The sequence below is a fragment of the Scaptodrosophila lebanonensis genome, unplaced genomic scaffold (genome assembly GCF_003285725.1).
Source record: "Scaptodrosophila lebanonensis strain 11010-0011.00,11010-0021.00 unplaced genomic scaffold, SlebRS2 tig00000085-arrow-pilon, whole genome shotgun sequence".
NCBI lineage: Eukaryota > Metazoa > Arthropoda > Insecta > Diptera > Drosophilidae > Scaptodrosophila > Scaptodrosophila lebanonensis.
In genome coordinates this window covers 2285832-2308261 of record NW_022060564.1, presented here as the reverse complement: position 1 = coordinate 2308261, position 22430 = coordinate 2285832, and the positions used below count along the sequence as shown (strand labels likewise).

At 34.5% G+C, this 22430-nt stretch overlaps 1 protein-coding gene across 1 annotated transcript in view; it reads right to left on the bottom strand.

Annotated features, from left to right (window-relative positions):
• The window catches only part of LOC115626403 (trissin receptor), a 60468-nt gene extending 48669 nt beyond the window's left edge, over positions 1-11799 (bottom strand). The window contains exon 1 of the mRNA XM_030521766.1: positions 11405-11799. The gene's annotated coding sequence lies outside the window, so the exon portion shown is untranslated. The remainder of the gene's footprint in view (positions 1-11404) is intronic.
• Between the last annotated feature and the right edge of the window lie 10631 nt (positions 11800-22430).

Sequence of the window (22430 nt, the reverse complement as noted above, 5' to 3'; positions counted from 1 at the left end):
TGAATATTTAGCATTGATAAATGAAGTCACATATGCCGACTAGATATGCGCAATCTATTGTGACGACTAAATAAAATTTTGTCTACTTCTGCGTATGGGCAGATTTATATTTAAAGCCATAACTTCCAATAAATTAAATAACATATTGCGGTGCTAACGAACCTGATTAGCACAAACCTTATTTTCTACTCAATTTACATTTTTTTCCAAATAAAAAGTATCGTATCCAAGGATAGACTTAAGTTGCACGATTTATTAAAATATCATTTAAGGTATATGAATCTTATTAGTGTAGCTTTTTGTTTATAAAGGTAGCCGAAGCTGATTAGCACAAACCTTATTTTCTACTCAATTTACATTTTTTTCCAAATAAAAAGTATCGTATAAAAGATTAGACTTAAGTTGCACGATTTATTAAAATATTATTTAAGGTATATGAATCCTATTAGTATAGCTTTTTGTTTATAAAGGTAAGCAAATATTGTATTTATGTGTTTCGCTCTTATTTGTTACCTCATTCGAGTCTGAAGTCTTACTTTAATCGTTTAATCGTTTATACTACAGCCGATAGACTGTACGATTAATAAAACTAACAAACGAAGAAAACACAATTGTCTAATATTCCTCTGTACTCATAAAATTGCATTTATTAAAACGAAAAACAATTAATTTTAATTCCGCTAGTAACTAATGTTTGTAAAGCCCAAGACGAACAAAGTTTTCAACTGTGATAGAATGATTTTTTCACTTCACTCATTTATATTAATATAGTATTTCATTTTGTCACACTCTTAATGGTTTATATGCGACATGTGATTGTCATTCCTCGCAGTTCTTAATTATTTCTCTTCTCTGTTTCAGCTTTTGTGCAATTTTATTTATGTTTATAGACAAAAGCAACTGTTTATTGATGGCCAGATTCGTAGGTTCCTCCCACTGAGTTAAATGTTAACTGCACTTTCAGTTGCCAATTGTTTATGTGGTTGTTTCCCCACAGGCTGACTTTTTCAACTTTTTGTCATTGCCAAGTTGGACAACTTCTACCAACATACACTGCTTACATTTCCGTTGGCAAAAACAATAACCTTTATTTAGTAAGAAGAATACCCGTAACTGCATCAACACAATACAGCGAATTTCCGTTGCCGGAAATTGTTTTGACGTTTGTTGTGGTTACCCCTCAACTGATTTTCAGTTACTATATTATAGAACCGCTTCTTGTTGTTGTTGCCCATGTTCTATTATAACTTAAATGTGCTGCAGCCGTCTGAAAGCAAAAACTTGCTAAAAAAAATAACAACAAAAAGTCATGGCATTTCAGTTTTTTGCTTTCCCAACCCCAACAATCTTTTCCCTTTATCCTGAGTTGCTTCGCCGCCGTTTTACAACAGTTTATGATGCGTTGCTATCTTATTATGATTATCAACAGTCACAACATTTTGTTGCTACATTCTTCCTCTTTATCCAGCACAATTTTCAACTCCAGCTCTAGCTGTTCAGTAATACAAATTTACTCAGTTGGTTAACTCAAGTCAGGACCTAATTACCGTAACCCACGACGTGGCTTCTTCCTTCTTCATGCAAATTGTGCAAAAAATACTTAATGAATGCATTCCGCAAATTACATTTTGCCAGAAAGCTGCAAAAGTGAAAATAATAAGATGGAGTTGGAAAAGCTGGCCAGCTCGACTGTGGAATGCCCTTAATAGTCTTACAGTTTCAAGATCTTATCTTTATTTTGCAGTGCATGTCGATTTTTGCTTTTATTCCAAAACTAATGTTTTAATAGCCAGCAAATAAGTGCAACGACTGTTGAAAGCTTTTTATCCATACACCATCAATAAATTTGTCATCACTAAATCTTCACTACTGTAATAGCAATGACTCAATAGTTCTGCAAAGCTTAATAGATTTAATTTACTCTCCTACTTTATTCGGTGGTATTGCTAATAAACTCTCCAACTATCTTCCTTGAATATAGAATAAAATATCGATTGATTTGCAAAAGAAAAAGGATTTAAAATTACAAATTCTTAAACTAGTATCTGCAATCGATGCGACCATATAGAAAGCCCTTCGACTATTTCACGTTGGCTGCAAACATTGAATTATATGTTTCCTGTTGCAAGTCTCTCTATATAGCTTACATGTCCTCAAACCCTTGAAGTGTAGTCTGTGCAAATGGCGCATTTTTCAGGCAACGGAAATGCCAGCAGACATTGCAGGGCGCGCGAAATTTTCTCGAGCATTGCGTGCCGCTTAAGCCAAGCCAGACAGACTGTCAGTCATTTAGTTAGACACCACGGAAAGTTCACGCTGCCGACAGCTTATTTAAACATACACACACACACACAATATGGCCAGGGGCTATGCCAAAACTTGACCTTGGCCGCAAACCAAATTGACAACCGCACGCTGATTGTTGTGTAAATAATAAATGTGAAAATAATTATTTGTTCATGCCCACTGCTATGTATATTTATTTGATTTGTAATTTTGCGAAAGGAACGGCGAAGACTGCTGATTGAGTTACGTATACGCCGTGAGGGTCAGTTCAGTAAATGCCGCAGGCACGCAAAGCCATGGAAAACCCGCTATAATAGCCTAGGAAACTATGAACACGTGTGTGTCTCAGCGTGAATTTGAGTGGCAGACGACCTTTGCAAGCATTTCAAGCGAGCTAACCCTTTCGGGACGGATTATTTTCCAAAACTGTGATATTGACGAACAAAATGTTTGAAAGCAAGCAATAAAAAGTGTTTCTAAATTTTGTTTTCTTTACTAAATTATATCACTATATATTTTATGGACAATCCATATACACTTATATTGGAATAACTGTCTCGAAGCACATTTTGAGTCACGAGGAAAGCATTCCAAACATTTAGAAATGAAACCTGGGTTATTATTGTTGTTAGCGCCAAAAACATTTGCTATTTCCTCAGTTGTGTATTTGTGTTTCGGTTTCTAAAACTGTGTGTAAAAAAGAGATTTGCATTATATGTCCCATTTGAAATTATAAATCCATAGCTTCCCATTTATTATTTGCAAAATAGTTCGACTGCCATACGCAAAAAATGCGCACAAACAAAAATGTTGTCTAAGATTTAAAGCGAACGTATTGTCCCAATAGTCCCACAAGGGTTAATGGTGCAATTCAATAAAATCAAATATAAGTACAGTTCAGTTAAGTGGGCAGGAAGTCATCGACAAAGCATTAAGAATGCAAATAGAGAAACACATCGTATGTTTACAAAAGGAAACAAATAATAGAAAAGAAATCCCAAATCGTTTGAATAATTTGCGGTTTTAAGCACTGGAAATAGGAAAATGCGCACAACACGTTGGTCATTATGTAATTAATTTCTTAGAAGTCAGAATTATGAAAGTTACAAATCTGCTTGGAATATTTATTTAAAATTTCTCCAAATGCATTAAAAACAAAATAGGAAAAATATAATCCGAGCGAAAAAAAAACCATTGTTTGGTTTTTGTTAACAACAAAAAAACTGTAATGTATTTTGGAAAAAGTTTGTCAAAAACTTCTTTGCAATTGATACAACTCAGTGAAGAGATTCTAAATAACTCAACCTTTAATGTTCGCCCTAAAGCTTAAGCATGTATAATTAAATAAGTAGACAAAAGCAATAACAAACTTCAAGACACTTAACGGCGAAAACAAACAAACAAAACTAATGTTAACTGGCAGAGGGAAGTCAACGAGGCGTACAGACAAAGGGGCATATAATAGATCTAGACAGCGCTTGGGGGTAAGCAAAAGCGACATCAATTTAGGGTCACCTGCCCACGCAGCACACGATGAAAATTTGAATGGCCCAGAAAACATAAACATGCCCAGACATTCACATATACTATTCGAGTACATAGAAACGCTCTTTAACATGCCCGATTATATATGCGCTTTATTTCGCCGCACAGACGCTCATTAATATGCAAGCCGGAGAAAGACAAAAAACATAGCATACTTAACAGCGCATAGCCTAAGCCGCCACACACACAAACAAACAAACACGCACACATGTTTATTTGGGTCATTGTGCAAACAACCGTACAGCTAAGGACCCACAAATATGATAAATGTACGGCGGTCTCTGAACCATAAACGATGCATATAATAAAGTTGTTTAACTTGGCACATGTGTTGGGGCGGGGGGTGGAATAAGAACCAGGTTAGCCTTTGTGGCCGCCCATAAATATGGCGTTAATAACTGTTAAATTGAAATTGATTAACGCTTAAGTGCGCGGCAAAGGTAAATCAAAAACCGACTGATTTTGTGGTCAGTACATTATGGGAAATATTAGCAAATTGACTGGAAAAGAGATATTATTTTGACCACAATATTTATCAAATGACTTACTTATACTTCGAAATAAAAGTCGATTATTGAAGTTGTAGTATGTTGCGGCAACTGCTAATATCGATATCATGGCAGCAATTTTTCCAATACCTAGTATAACTATTAACAGTTCAAGCAGTGGACTTTTGTTAGTGAAATTATTTAACTACACGATGACAAGATTATCTTGAAATAGAAACAACAACTGTAGAACATTTCTCATAATGGCCAATGTCGATTAAACTAGAAACGATTGCACATAAAGGCGGAAAAGTTACTTTCCCCAATAAACAACAAATACATGTCACACAAAAACAGAGTCTTAAAAATGAGCGAATATTTTTCGAAAATGAGCTTTCATTAGCTTGTTATCTCATAAATGATGTAAATTCCTAAATTCTTAAGCGCTCTTCCTGTATCTATGTATTTAAATTCACAAATTGTCTAAAGAATATTTCCAATTTTTCTCTTCACCCATTTGCATTACTACTTGTAAAATTGTATGTTGTTCAACGCCTGCAGGTAGGCTAAATTTTTTACTTAAATAAACAGAGCTAGGCCTTGCCTGCAACTCACATTACAATGCAAACATATGCAAATCGCAGAGAGTTTGCAGTGCCTATTATAGGCGCTGTTGCCCACTCGTTCTGTGTTGTTGGGCTCAGGGACTGCCACATGTTGCCCAGGCGTGTAATTTGAGACCCGAAACATGGCCGCAAATAAAGTTAATAATATGAAAATTTGCCTTTTACTCAAATGGTTTGCATATTTTTGTGTTTCGTCTATGACCCAAAAGTATTCGAAATCTTCTGTCGGCACTTAAGTGTCGAAGGAGTTAGGTAAAGAGGTGGTTCATAACGGGAAGTTATAAAAAATCCGACAAGTATACTTGTATTTAACTTGAATAAACTTCATGAAATATTTTAAGGCACTCCTAAGCAACAGAGTAATTTCTTTTTGTATAAAAACAATAAAAGCTCTGGTAAATATTTTATTTTTATTTTTTATATCGATTATCACAACATAACGAAATAAACTCGACTATACAAAGGTAAGACAAGCTAAAACATTCTTAAGCAGTCTGCGTAATATAACCCTCCCAATATTAGATGCAAACACCAATTGAATCAAGTTCAATTTTTATCAAACATTGTGCTGGACACCTTGAGGCGCCTTGGCCTTTTTCGATAACCTATTTCATTTGAATCATTATCCGCACATCTTACGACCGACAGGGCCAACTGGCCACCAGCTTGGGGATCAAGTTCATTTATGAATGACCAAAAAGCAGACCATAAAATACATATGAAATATTCCACTGAACGCAAAAGGCTGTATTTCTTCTCTACAATTCCAGTGGTCGCTCATCAAACAAGATGCTGACAGCAAGTCGACCTACACGTATGCGGTCGTTAGTTTCCTAGAATAATGGCTACTAACATTTTATAGCACACATTGGCATGTAAGGGAAGCAGCTGGAGAAGAGCAACTTAGTGATATTACGGCGGGCGAAGCAAAGCCTTTTATTGCCCCTCAAAAGCGAATGCGGAAATGCCTTGTTATAGCTCCCTGGCAGACTTATGTGGCGCAAGCAGCGAAAATACTTAGTTTCTAGTAAATTCATCTTATTACTTTTTCGGCTATGGCTGACAAAGCAACCAGTTTGCGAAATTCGTTCGCAGAGTTCAGTTTGCCAATGCTTTTTATCTAATAGGGTATTATGAATGTCAACTGAAGTTTGCAAAGCTCTAATATGATGAATTCCAGAAATACATATAATAAATATATTTTTAAAAAATGGTGCTCTAATATTATTTAAATATTCTTGCTCAATAAATTACAAAAAATACGAACTGCTATCAAAAATAATCAATTATATATCAATACATAATAAACATTAATCTAAAATGATGGTTTATAACTTATAATTTCATATATATTACTAATCCATAAGCAACAAATTTTAGCTTACTTGCTTCTGGAGTTCAGGAAGTTCCGAACTCAATAACACTTCTATGAAAAAATGATAAATAAAAAAAAAACAATAACTAAATTATTGTGATGAAAAGTTCAAGCAATAATATTTCCTAACACACTGCATAATGCTTTAATTTCCACATATTCCTGGTACTACAAATAGTTAGTCATCTACACAGAATTTAAACTAATACTTATGTAACATTTGTGCCTGTTCAGCATGAAAGTATTTTTAGTATTGGTGAAAATACAAAATGTTGAATAAATTACAAATATCAAACAATTGTTGGAACTGATATAAGATAGTTAAATGAGAAACTTCTAAATACTTATGAATACTATACTATATTTAATTTTATCTTTAAAGCATCTATATTACCCTACTTTTTGGAGCACAAAATTGTTCGAAACTGTAAGACTATTGATATTATTTAGAACATATCATATTTGCATTCAAATTTCGTTATTATTTGTATTTTTTATTTATCTGTATATCGTCCATATAAGTAGCTTGAAATTGAATTTCATTTTTATAGATTCCTCTTTTTAGAGCACAAAACTGCATCCTTCAATGATAGGTTAGCACCTTGCAAGGATATGCGGTCTTCGGTGTACTTTTGCCATTAACTAGCATTGCTAGCAAAACTGCTCTGCTGCTGCTGTTGTCCAGCTCCGATTTTGCAACATAGTCTAATATTAAAAAATTCCTCGAGTGCAACGTGCTGCAACCAAGGCTTGGCAACTTGAAATTTTAGCCGAGCAACAGCAGCAAGAAGCTCCTCCATAACTATAGAAATATTTCTGGGCATGAATATGTGATGTGGGTATATATGTGTGTGTGGATGTGGGTGTGACATGCAGTAACAAATTTCTTGGAAATATTATCAGACATGACCCAGCAGTCAGTTAGTCTTGCTGCCGTCTGGCAAGTTTGCTGGGTTTGTTTCAAAACTATGTCTCCAGTGAGCTAAAATTGAAATCATATTACACACTCACACACACGCCTAAATTTGCGTATTTGTGTGTGTGTGTGTGTTCTGTACATTTGGGTTGGCCAACTTGCTGCCAGCTTAGCATTTCAGTTAAGAAAATGACAAGCGTATCTCATAATTATATTCCAAGGTTGCTTAAAGAATTTCAATGAAAATACCGAAACATAATCTAGGCAGTAAGTCATAAGTTTTTATGACTATTAGTTTCAACCAGCTCCGAGTTCCAAATTGAATTTTCATGTATGGCATTTAAGTATAATTTCTGAATATGGTGTGGCTACACAATTTCATTTAAATATTTCCTTTAACTAACGATAAGTCTTCGAGCTTTAAGTTAGATAAGACGGCTACAAATAATGCAAGAGCGCACCAAATGGTTTCAAATGGGCAACACATGCTGAGAGAATTAAAATGGATTTGAAGGCATTAATTGCTTCTATTGCACACATGGCAATTGGTTTGAGCTGAATTGTTGTCAATAAATTATTGCGGTTTATTCATAAATAATTCATCTGGTTTCCTTGTATTGCCAACTATTTAGGAGCAACTCCAAAGGAGCAATTCCTAAGTCCAAGCTGATTACTTAGTAAAAGTTTATTGAATTTTATATCAGACGTTTAAAGAGTTAAATCATTTAGTGGGCCATGTATGCAAAAAGAATATTTTACTAGTGTTTCGTAATGTTTTAAGAAGGCATGTCAATTAACAGATTAAACAATCCACTTATGTGGTGGCTGTAGGATTCCAACTTGTTATATTAGCTGCCTTTCTAGTCCTGTCAGCGCTCTTCTAAATAAATAATAAATTGTAGCAACACACTTGTATTCATTTACATTTTTTGCAGGCTTGTTTAATTATAACAAAAAGAGGTTGCTTAGGTGAGATATAGACAGATATTAAGAGTACGTTCCTCTAGCAACTCATGATGGTATATAAAAGAATTTAAATGTTTGCTTTAAAAAGAGACGCACACAAAGGGTTCATTTCATATTACAAACTAAAGTTCAAGTAAAGCTTTATAACCAATAACCAAACTAGATTTATGAAATGGAAATGGAATCTATTAACATATTTCACAGTGCATTTACACAGTTCTTGAATTTGGTAGCTTGTGGAGATACTCGTACCCAGCAATTTTCCGTCAGCCAAATCAGTAATCTGTCACAGATGACTGAGGCATCGAATTAACTGCCAGACGACAGCGGCAACAATCCACAACCAAACTTTATTAAGAACCGCAAACTCACACTTGGACTTAAGCCAAATCGACATCAGCACTCACAGATGATGCCAGTAGTTCGTTCAGCTGTGAATATTTGTGATTTTGGCTGCCGGAGGCTTGATGTGGTCGATGTCATTGTTGCGGTTAATGCGAATGAAAGCGCTTCTCAATCGGTTGTGGCTTAATATAGCGCTCTTCAAGCATACGGCGACTAGGGAAAAAACGAATTGAAAATGTTAGGCAATGGGGGAGCAAGAAACGCACTTAGGGTACCGGAAATTGCCGGAAATGTGAGCGCTGCCGTTGACAGCGATTAGAGTGGAGCTCTGAGGTGAGAACTAAGGACACAACTTGGCTTAAAAGATTAGGCCATGGCTTACAGAGCCTCAAGCTAAAACGGATTTTGTGGTAATAAATTGAAATGTTTATATACAATATATTTGTAAATAAATATTTCTACTTTGTTAACATTTGTAATATAAGAAACCTACTTAGAAAATAGTCAAAAGTTTACATACACAATGTAAATAAATATTTCTACCTACTTTGTATAACATTTATAATAAGTATATTAAGCTACTTAGAAAGTAGTCAAAATTTAACGACATTTTATTATAATGAAATTCCTAATTAGCCGTAATTCTTATGCTTTTCATATAGACCTTTAAAACATCAATAGACTGCCAAATATATTAATCATTATGATAAACTTAATCATTTTTCATGACACAAATTGCCGACAAGCGCGTTACATTTTCCAATTTTCTAATTAACGTAGCACCCGTCAACAATTATGAGTAAAAGGACGAGTGATAGACAACCACCAAATAAAGCTCATAGGCTTTTCACAAAAGCAGCAAGGGATGTAATACACTTGTACATACAAGTATATACTTTACATACAAACACCTGCACAAATTGCCAACATAATTCACTTTTTTACGCATTAGGCGACATCAAAAATGTGCTAGCTGTTGTCATGGCTTTAGAATTAAGCTGGCAGCTCATGGGCTCTTGATTGAGTTCACAACTTGTGGGCGAGTAGCTTAACGGCTTGTTGGAATCTGATTAATGAAAATATTAGGCAGTTTCAAAATGTATCAACTTTCTAAACAGACACAGATTAGAAGGTTGCAGATAAAGAAAAAGCTTAATTCGAATTCGTTTAAATGTAAGTCATTGTGCTGAAAATAACACAGACTAAATGCCTATATTTTTTATTCGAAATATTCCAGATGGTTACATAATTGAAGTTATTTTTTCGAATGAACTCTTATCAGTTATCACTTAGGAAGTTATATATTTTGTATGCTATATTATAACAAAGCCACCATTAAGTAATGTCGTAACCGAAAAGGTTAAAGAAAAAGTGCTTTCCAAATGGGACCACTTACATCAAACAATTAAGAACAAATTATAAAGAAAAACTTTCAAAAACGTATGTAGCTTCCAACAGTGGCTTTAACTTGCTCTTCAACTTAACGAATCAAAGCAACAAACAGTATGAAAACCCTTCGAAGTGTATGAAGAAATAAGAATGCAAACTATATAATTTAGCCCAACCTTTTAATAGTCCTTTAATAACTAATATTATAAATTAGGTTCAATAAATGACAATGAATTTGTTAATTTCAGACCCACTTAGATTATACATAATTTTTTTATATATTATATTTCTAGAAGAATTTTTCTTATACTTAAGCCAATTAAAGAGGTACTGACATAATTCCGTATAATAATGCAGCGACGTGAATGTAGAATGTATGAAGGATAAACTCCGCTATAAAGACAGCCCGACACTTTCTGCGAAAAAACCAAAGGGAGATTGCAACATGTTTTCCGTTTAATGAAACCACAGCAGTTGCTGTGGCTTCCTCCCTCATCTATCATGTGGCAGGTTTTTCTATTCATTTTATTTTATATTTTTTCCTAATTTACGCACGCAAATCAAACGAAGACAGCACCTGGTGCTGCTACAGGACTCTTTCCTGCCCACTCCATTAACGGCCACAAAATTGTTTGCTTTGCAGGCACGTAGCAAACCGACAATTTTGTGGAGAGGTATCAGCCAGCCACCAATTCCTTTCTGAGCTTGTCCTTGATTTCTCTCCATAGAAAGGACAATTTTTGGCTTAGATCCACGTGCCTGTACTGTACTGTGTCCTTGCTACCACTTGCCTCCTCCACTATGTTTTGCCAAAATGTTCTGTGATTTCCGGTAGCGAAAATAGCATACAACAATGCGTAAATGAGTGCGAAGAAGCTAGGAGGCAGAAGCCAAATTGCATGTTTCACATTATTTACTCTTAATTTGGATTAGACTGACATCATTCCGTTGACTTCTTCACGTGCCAGCTCAAATTAGTTCGATTAATTGAACGAATACACAGCAACTGCTGATAACACACTTATGGGTACACAAATGCCAGACTGTCCAGGCGGAAAAATTGCTCTTGAACTGATTTTTCACACTTGAAAAAAGTACTTATACTTTTTCAATTAGCACGAGCTCAAATAACAAGCTGCCACTATATGGTTTTATTTCCCGACATATTTCACGCACTCTTTCGGCGATTCAATATTTATTTTGCAGTATTTTCTACCTAAACATTTACTATAACTTAAAGCTCTTTCGATATGCTATTCTAAGCATGTTAGTGTAATGAAAACTGTCTTTTGAGTTAAGAAGTTATCAGTTATTTATTTTCAATAATATATTTAAGAGACCACCCAAGTATTACTTATCATCAAACAAATATTTCAATGAAGAATTTCGAATTGGAAACCCCCAAATGCGTTCAAGTGCATGTCTTCACATTTTCAATATTTTTCAAATTTTGCTCGTTTTTACTTACCAAGTGAAGCGTATGTGCGTCCTTGTCTGGGCACTTAGACCGTCGTTCCCTGTTAGCTATCAAGTGCGTTTTGTTTTCTTGTTTCCACTCTTCACCCTTCTCTTTTTCTTTGTATGCAGCAAATTGCAGCAACCGCTGCTCGACTATCTCGACTTTTCGGCTAGGTTAGTTTAATATGCTTTGGTGTGATTCGAGTTACAATAAAGTTTTCCCACATTGTCGTCAAGTATTGTCCTGTATGTAGTATCCTTCCTTGGAGCGTGGCAGCTTTCGCTTTAGCTTTGGCACTTCAATTGGTATTGGGTCGTTGGGCGTCGATTGGAGGGGGGTGGGTGGCTCTGAAGGTAATGTCAAGCACTTGCAATTGCTAGTTTTTCACATGATTTAACATGCAGAGCACAATTTCACAGGAGTTTGGCCTGATGTGGTTTTACTTTTTGGTATGCATGTGATAAATTGCAGTGTCTTTTAAAGTAAAGAAGTTCGTTTGAGTTTTCTAAGAAGAAGGCAAAGCTATTATTTTTAATATTGCAAGCGATTGGCAGATTGTATATATGTATATGGACGTAAATTGCATTTGATATTTTTCTTCTATTTAATTATACTTGTCAATATATTGTGAGCTTTAAATATTCGTTGGTTTTTGTTGAAAATTTATTGTGCTGCATGCGTTTATTTAATTTGCCAATTTTTCATTTCAATAAAAATAGTTTAATCTTAATTTGTGTACGGGTCGTATACTTGTTATTTTATTACACATACGCCATGTTGCACACTTGAGCATGCACATTATTATTGTTTTTTTCTATTATTCAGTGCTCGAAGATTCGTGCATGCACATATTTTATATTTTTAATGCTGCGCAGATTTCCGGTTGTTGTATAGTCGTTTAGTTTTCAATTGCATTATTTTTCCGCTCCAAAAATAATTTGAATATTGTATTTTATTTATGATCTAATTTGCAAGAATGTTGCGGAAAAAGCACACGTAGTTTACATTGATGTACAAAATGGAAGATATTGTAAAACTCTTTTGATATAATTGAATAATATATTATTGCTAATGTATATAGTTTCTTTGAGGAACACCTCCACAGCTCTGTATGAAACTTTTTGTATTTCCTTTCGGCCACACAAATTTAAAAAACACTGTTATATTCAGAAATTCATCAGAAAATATGAAAATTATTATAAATTATTATTTTTTAACTGCTTCACTTTTTATTAAGTAATGTTTTTTATTTAATATGCGTATTTTTAAGGAATAGCTACAAATATTAATTTTAATTTTAGTTTCTTTAAATGTTACAATGTTTTAGTAATTATTATATTATACTTATTTGATCATTTTTAATTAATGTATATATAATTTGAAATTCGACTTTTTCCATAAATATTCAACAAATTTTAGAATAATTTTCTATTATTACAAAAATTTTACGATGCAAGCAAACTTCACATCAACACCTTAATAAACAATTTAATACATGAAAGCAAAACCAATGCCCTTCAGAAACACCAAAACTCGAGCTGTTCTTGACTTCAATAGCAAACAATTTTTAAATCAGTTAGAAAACTTGCCATTGCAGCGTGAGAGTTTTTTTCAATTTAACGGAAATTTAATTTGAGTATTTGTTGTAATTTTACAATTTCTATGCAAAGAATAATTGTTGTAATTGTTACAATTCGACGAATTATTATTTGGGTTGATAAAGCGACAAAATGTTTTGTTTTTTTTTTTAAATATTTCTAATTACCACAGTTTTGTATTCACAATATTACTTTAAATTTCAATCAAATATTTTATATATGTACTCTAGATTGTTTACAAAGTAAAACACGAACACCACACGTTTCACAATTTATTTAAGCCGCGTACAGCAGTGAATTTTTAATTCACAAGAGTTTCGGTTTTTCGCAATGAATTTCTATACGAATTAGAGTCGAAATCGCAGCGCTTATCGCATTTCGCGTCCGATTCGTTTGAGTTGCCGCAACAGTCTAACGGCACTGCCGAATAAACGGCACCGACGCAGTCAACAGAAAAAGTAAAATGCGAAGCAGATTGCGTAGGCGACGAAACTGAAAACGAAAACGAAACCGACAACGAGGACGTCGACGCAGACGACGAGTCGTTCTGACTGCTGTACACTGTAAATACAGTTAACAGAGCGCTGTTATCTAACAGCATGGCTTGCTTGCATTATTGCGGTAGGTTTCATTTGCGTCACGTGCAGCGCCGTTGCTGTTATTGCTGTTGTTTTGTGCTGACTGTTGTTGTCTTTGAACTTGAACCAGAAAGTCGCTCAACTTTGTTGCTTTGTCGTTGCTGTTTTCATTTTATTTTCTGTTGCTCTGCATCCTTTCTTTCAGAATTATTGGCGCGCTTATTTTGCCGGCTTTTTCTCACGACGCAAGCGCAGTGCATGAGGCTGACCGTATTTTGTAAGCCATTCATATAGGCTTGCAACTAAACTAGAAGGAACAACATATTTATACCCCAAGCAACATAGGCATGTGGCTATATTTAAGCAACAACCCATAATAATTAGATGCATTTTATTTTCAAATAAAACTAAACTTAAAAAAGTTTTCGTTCAAGCCCTAATTAGACTACAAGTTGTTTAATAAACTAACTAGTGGGGCAACTATACATACAAATGAGAATATGTGTTGTTTACAGTTTGGTATAAATAGTTCAAATGTACTTACATGATCAGAAAAATAATTTAAAGTTATGTGGAAACCATGTCGTATACGTCTTCTTCTACGTCAACTTATGGCTTTCAAACTGTCGAGCATATAGAAAATATTTCAAAAATTATGTTAGTTTTGAAAACAAATAAAAAAAACATTCTTGTTGACTAAAATAGCTTAGTTTTATATCAATTAGAAAAATATACATTTAAAGCTAGACAAATATCAGTTAAACCTGTTTAGCTGGTTCAGTCTCCTCGATTTAGCCCGTTTCAAAATATTTGGGGAGAATGGATGTTGGTAGTCTCGCATAGATCGAATTAGAGCTGTTTGTTGCTCCGTTAGCATTTTGCTGTGATTTATAAAAACAGGCAGTGCATTGGGGGAGCATTTTCTGTCTTTTTCAGCAAGACAATCATAAATATTAGTATAATAAGAAATGGGAGTAAGAAACTCGATCCGTCTTAGTTTTTTTATTTTAATTTGATTAATTACTGTACTTTATGAAGTTATTATGAAGTTTCTATTAGAGCTCACAGAGTTATTATTTGAACAAAAAGTCAGTTATTTTTTCTTTAAAATAATTAAAAAGGCTTTTTAAAACCTTAAAGCATCCGTACCGGAAATATGTGTTCTTGCAACACACTAGCCTCTACAAATAGCTGTATTTACTGTTTAAACGCTACGAAGTTAGCGAAAAATCATATTAAATTGAATGTACCGCAAAGTAATGTGTTAACATTCTTAAGGCCAACACAGCATCGATTTTAGCGAACACTAACACTAACCTTTAACGACCCTGACGACGTTGCAATAACACTCAAATACACATACAAACTAAAACATACACACACATACAGTTTAGCACACAGCCGCACGCTTGGACAGCCATTGACAGCTATTTTTGCGCCTAAAAACCCGAACACCTTTTGCTATTTTCGTGCACATTGTTTTTGTTTCCATCCTTTTTTTTGAGAATGTACTCAACGATGCAGCAGCAGCACACACACACATACAAATACGCTCGCATAGAACAATGCAGCAGCAGACGGCAGTTCAAAGTTCAGGCTATAAGCGTGAAACGTGCACTGCAGATCAACAGCAGCGGCAACAGCAGCAGCTCAAGGCACGCCAATGAGCGCTTAAGGCGTTGGCCAGCGGGAGGATGGGGGTGGCTTCTGGCACAATGTAATTAATGCAGTCGCATGTGCCCAGGCATTGAACATGGTTGTGTGAGAGTGGTGTGAGAGTGAGAGAGCGAATGAACGAACGCAAGTAAAGTTCTACAACAGCGTGAGCAAAAATTTTATGGGCATTGCAATTAAGTGGAAAAATAATTGGGGCGGACAGACTTAGCTTTGCCGAATATTTGAGCGGAAAATGAAATGAAAGGCGTGTAAGGCAGACGACGCGTATTCATTAAATTCAAAACGTGCTGAATACCGAGAAATGAGTTTTGGTGACAGTCGAAAAGCTTCCCGCCCAGTCCAGATAATGTTTGCAATGGCTTTAGGCTGCACTTACTGATCAAAAATTTCGCTGTATTTGCAGCGGCACGCGTCAACTTTTATTATATTTGCACTTTTCAGTGCAAGATAAAACATGCTACATTTTAAATTTCAAATGAAATGAATGTTTGTGGATTCTTAAACAAAACTGCAGGGCACGCTCGAAATTATAAACATTATCATATGCTTATTCATAACACTGAACAAAGTGCATTATGCATTGAATAGAAGGCAAAAGCTGCACAATTTGAAAGTAAACACATGCAATAATGTTTTCAAGTAGCTTATACTCCGACCCACCCGCAAGGTAAAAAGGGCATAAATACATATATTGTAGTATGTATTAGGTTTGTGCAAAATGTGTAACAGGCAGAAGGAAGTATCTCCGTGCATGGATGAACTTATGTATGTGAATCTTTTAATCTTATAATTGCAATTCTATTCTAAAGTTCAATTTAATTAGTTAATCTTGGAAAAGGTCTTAACGCGTTCACACTTCTTTTTCTTCAGATTTATGTCAATAAAAGTTAAGTTAACAGCAAATTATTGCTTTCAAAGATTTAAATTTTCGGTTTCAACATTTATGAGAAGTGTGTAATGGAAGGGTATAGATTTTTAGGACGCACTAATGTTTCTTTATGAGTTATATATAAACTGTAATTTAATTATACTTTGTTTTATAATTAAGTAAAATGTTCTTAATAGAGCTGTCTATACTCCAAATTCTTTTTTATTCAAATTGTCTAACCTGGGATGCACTTAACAAAGATACAATAAAATGTTGATATTACTTTTCTCTTGGATGAAGTGTTCTTTACAAATAAAATATTAAATATTACATGTTTTTTGCCAAAGTTGAATTCTTAATAAAAGAGCACTGCGGCAGAAGTGCAGACAGTGCATCGAGGCGCCTCAAAAGAACCCACGCATATAACACGACTTAAAAAATTGAGTTGCCAGCTCCCCCTTAGGAAGCACAGTTACATTTTAATTTTGGTCTAAGGAGCATATTACACTCTGCTTTAAATAGCTTTGGGCAACTTTCAGTAGTCGCTTCTAAGCCAGTTACGCTGCAGACAAATCCTTGACTTAAAAGCCAAACACCATCAACAAGAACAAAAAGAGCAAAGGATGCAACGTGAACGTGAACTTGACGCCATGGAGACGATGTGACGGGGATGAAAACAGCTTGTGCACATGTCGAGAAACAAGCGAAGGGCATTAGGGGCACAAAGCTAAGGGGTTATGGCTTCCAAAGATTTGCTGGCATAGAAGTTAACAAACAAAAATCAATCGCCAGCACAGGCAACCACAGAAGCCAACAGTTGCACTAAGTGTTGCATGGCAATGACGAAACGACAACTACCTCTCGCCAATGTCAGATTCAGAGTCAGAGTCAGTGGCAGGGCCATGTGCAGTACGTAAGTACGTTATACTCGTATGTGGAAAGTCGCGCATATGCTTAGTGGTTGACCATGTTTGCCTGCCCATAAGCCGGAAAGTAGACCAAAGATAGGCAAACTTTGCTAAACAAAACCGACGAGGTTAGTGTAATACAGACTGGTTTCCCTATAAGAATTACTATTTGATTTGATTATATAAATTTTAAATTGGGATAAAACCAGCTAATTTCTATATATTTTTTTAATTTAAAACATGAATTATTTTATGTTCAATATGCTTCTTATCAAAGTTTGCCTTCTTGTATTCATTTGTAACTTAAAATTTTTAAATTCTCTCTTTAAATTTAAATACAAAATTAAAGCTGAGCAACAACAATTAAATGCATTCTGCATTTTTTAAACAGAAGAATTGAAAGCAATGAGTGCGGAAGCCCCTGACCAAAAATGAAAGAGACTACTAAAATATTAAACGAACTATTAATCTATAATTAATAAATGCATTTTTATAGGTATGCAAGCATAAAGTCGGCCTTTAATTTATTTTTCTTGCATGAATTCCTATTGATAAGTTTTTGTTTTACTTTCAACAACAACCCTTATGTACATAATAATATTCAGTTTCAGTTGCCAGCTAAGCCATCATGGTCAGCATTTAAAAATTAATAATAATAATTAAATATGCAAATCTACAACAAAACTGACTGCTGCAATCACAGGACTTTGGCCACACGCGAATAATAGACTTTAAGTTACATAAGTTAAGTAGAGGACAGGCCATTGTCCCTGAACTAGACGAACTATCTATCTGTATACTAAACCACCCAGGCGAGTGAATAAATCGTACCCGTTTCTCCAAAAAAGACATTCTTAAGAGACATTCTTCTCTCAGAAAAATAAATCTATTTATGTATGTTACATTAATTTTAAGTATAATAGAATAAGATCTGATATTGTAAGTCGCTTACGAAAATAAATGGAGATGCATCAAATAAATGAACAATGTAAATAAAAGAGCGGAAATAATCAATAATGAAATTTAATTAAAATTGTAAAATTGTGCCAACATATATCCTGTTAGGGATGTGCTATCGAATATCCTTATAACCCATCCATTGGTAACAAAAGTTTCTCTGTGAAAGCATTTTAATCAGTTCTCTGATAGAGTTATATCTTCAGCTGTTTCTCAAGTTTCCTTGTCCAACTTCAACTTGTTGTACAGCCCTCGCTACATAGCAACTACTTTTTTCTTTACACAATCAAATTGCAACTTAAATCCCTTCAACTGCACTCAACTGCAGCCACCCACCGCATTACAAAACGCCCACTTCCGGCGGCTCAAGTGGAAAAGTCGGCATGAGCTGCAGCGTAAGCAGTGGGAAAATGAATCCATAATATAAAAGAAATGGATGGAAATGACAAGCTATTGGTAAATATTTGAAGTATGTGTGCACTGAGCTTTGACTTTCCAACAATAGTTGCTTTGGCATTGAACCGAGTCGAATGCCAATGCGAGAATAACGAGAATGCAAATTGTGGAATGCGTGGCATGTGGCATTTAAATTTTTCAGCATTTTCTGTTTCGGGTGAAAGAACACCCACCCTAGCTAATTGATTCTGTTTGTTTAACTTGCAACCACAAAACGTTAATGAATGCAGCCAAGCAGTGAAGGAAGCACTCGCAACATACGTGACCAGTCAGAAGGACCAGTTCGAAAGAAGAAATAGAGACTGCATCAATTAAATCGTGACTGATTTAAGCTTGCATGCATGATTTGCTGCACAGTGATTAGTTAAGAGTAATTTAATCGAGTCGCACTAAAACAGCTTCTATGTCAAAGGATTGGTTCAAATAATCTACGGAACTACTTAATTAAAGATAATTGGAGAAAGTCTCTTCTACATATTCGTCAATATAAATATCTCTCTTTAATAATTAATTTCATTTAAACTTTTTATTTAATAGCCTTTTAATTTCCTTTTAACAGCTGTTATATGCCTTTTTAATTCTTCTTAATATCCAAACATGGAAATCAAAAAAGAACAGCCTACAAAATTTGCCAACCTCTCACCCATATGGTGAGTCCATAACGCATGAATGCCACTCATAAATGACTTATTTGCGGCCACACACATACAAATACACATACAAACACACACAAACATGACTGATGAGAACACATTGATTCCACATTACATGCAAACATACATACATACTTAAATACATGTATGTGTATATGTGTAATCATAATTTAAAAAGGAATTTTACAATTTAAAATGGCACGTCTATAAAATTGTACAATAGGCATTTATTTGCGAAATATTTTACAACAATTCTTAAATACATTTTCTTTGGCATACTTAAAGAAAAGCCAAATGTTAAAATGTAATCCGTGCTTTTGAACATGGACGAAGTAAGTCATTTAACGAACGTAGGCATAAAGTTTTAATCAAACATTTTAGGATAAAGCGAGCCAACGAACAAATCACTCAAAAGGGCCAGAAATGGCACAAACGGCACTTGAGGCGTTTTGCCATAGCAAGTTTATGTGTGCAGTAAAAATTATGACTAATCGTGATGGAATGTGTAGGAGAGGAGAGTTGACCAACAAGAGCTATTTACTATTAAGGAGACCGCCTACTTACATACAATGAATTTGTTCTTAAGCTTTAGCACCCAAGACATAATTCACACCAATGCTGCCGAAAGGACCATGAAATTACAATTACGCACAAACAATGCCGAAACTTTATGCCTTGTTTGCTTTGTCTGCTGCGCCACAAATGATGGAGTGTAAATATTACAGCATACTCGTAGGCGCACAAGAGATAGCCCCCGCACAGTGTAGAAAATTAGCAAACAGTAAATATAATTTGATAAAAGCAAAACAAATTTAATACACAGTTTAGGAGGCGAAAAACAACTAAATAATAATAAAACTAGTATAGCCTTTCACCCTTTGGGTACAGGCTATAATAAATGAAAGTAAGCCATAAAAACTTTTTAAATATTATTTAAAATAAAAGAGCAAGACACCAGTAGCATAAATTACTGACTTTAGACATTAAACTGCTAGCTAAAAAACAGGACTCAATACATCTAAGTCATTTTTCTTTTTTAATAAATTTATAATTAAGAAATGCAATCAGCCAAGCCAAGCGCTTTTAAAGTATTGTTCAAAACTCTAAATTAAGATTATGGACTCTACAAGACTTTAAAATTCTTAAGAATAATTAGCTTTATAACTAATTTGTCGCTTATTAATTACTGCTAAACATTTTCTTTGAAATTGTTTATATATATTGATTAAATATAAATACTGGAACTTAGAAGAACTTTATTTTAAAATGAGACTTAAATAGTCTATATAAACTGATCGTTTTCAATATATTTCAGTTGAAAATATAAATGCATTGTAGTTAAGTCTCCCATATAAATCTCACTACCTAAAATATTTAACTTTATAAAAATTAGGTAGGTATTAGTTTGCTTTGAAACGACAATAATAATCGTATGTACGAGATCGGATTTATTACTGCAGGCGAATAAAATAAATGCAGTGGAAAATATTTTTTTATTTATTTATTTATTAAATGTTCCTATGGGAAATCGACATATGAACAGTAAGAACAAGCTATGACTCCGTGGCCGTAAGCTAAGTTACAATGGAAAATATGTATTTTGCGAAATTGTAAAAGAGGCATTCGTTTTAATAATGCAAAAAAAGGGTACTATATATAATCATATATATTGTATTAACTTACATTTCGTCAAAGAGTATAGTAACATTATCAATAACCAACAAATTGAATTGAACGGAAGTGATTTAATGAACATTGATGAGCATTGAAGTAATTGAGGTATTGAATATTCCACAGACCACACATTTTATTTGCTTATGTCACGTCGTGATATGTCAATATATCACACTGTGCTTGCACATCCAAGTTTGCTCACACGCTATAGAGGTATATGTACCTCTAAGCCAAATGTCCGGCTCTGACGCACGCGCGAGCTAAACATGGCCTTGAAGTGGAGATGGCACAGCACAAATGGTTGACAATTACACGAGTCCGTTTGTCATAATGTCGCGACATCTGTTTATGGTATAACCGGACGGGCTTAGAAATGTGCTGCCCTCGCACTTTAATGTGTATGTTGATTTGAAAATATTTCAGAGCATACTTAATGGCGCACCTCATTTAATAGTGTTGCCGTGTGACGCACAAATTTTGACACATTTGCATTGAGGCGCGTACAATGAGGGCTAGCCTGTATGCATTTGCGATACCTCCCACTGCCTTCGCCGCCACACCATTTTCAAGCGAACTCTTGTTGCGTTCCGCTTTAATGTCATGTGTCACATTCGCTTTCATTTACAGTTGCCTTTGTTTTGTTCGCTATTTGTTTGCCAACGTTGCACACACACGCGCCGCGCTGTGGGACCACCTTTTGGCACGTCCATATATTTTGCTTGCATTTTACACACAAACATTCACACTCAGCAAAAAGTTGATATCGAATAAGAACGGAAATAGAAATATTTTAAATAACAAATACATAAAAATTAACAAACGAAAAATGTTTTCAAATAGAATTTCAACGTATAATAACAATGAGTAAACAAATTGTAAATAAATTAAAACTACAGCTTTAGTTGATATTTCTTAAAATACTAAAAGCCGCTTGTAATTTGTAGCTGTAAACTGATCTTTGTATAATACAAATAAATAACAACAATAATAGCATTTGTTTGTTTGATTGTTTCGCGTTTTAAATCAACACCTTAACCTTATAAATTGTTGTTTTTTCCCCGTTGGGTCAGACATACCCACAAATTTGTTAGCTATTTATAATTCATTAACATTTTATTGTTTTAATAGCAACAATTTAAATATTTAATATTTAAAAATAAACAGTATGACAAAAAAAAGTAATGGTTTTTAATTTCCTTTCTTTCTTTAATGATCTAACATTTGTACTCACATTTTTTTTAAGTGCACTCACACTCGTATTATGATTTTGAATATGCGTTCATTGGCTTTGACGTCGAGCAAAAAGTCTAATGAACCCTTTGGCGGCTCATAAAGCGAAATGCACACGAAGACGCAAAGCCAAACACACTCACACACACACACATATGTTCAGAGACTTTTAGATAAGGTAGTACACGAAATTATGGTCCAGCTTTGTTTCTGCATGTATTTCTTTGTGCGTGTGTGTGTGTTTTGCCGTGCATTCAAATGCCGAGCGCGTTTTTGTGGCATACTTTACGTTGGCATATCTGTGGTCTGGCTTATAAAAAGTCCTTTATGAGCTTTATTTGTGCTACTGGCAGACGGTCTGGATGCTGTAGCAATTTTCCAAAACTACCGCTATTTAGATTAAAGATATTTTTGCTGCTTTAATCCGCTTTTGAAA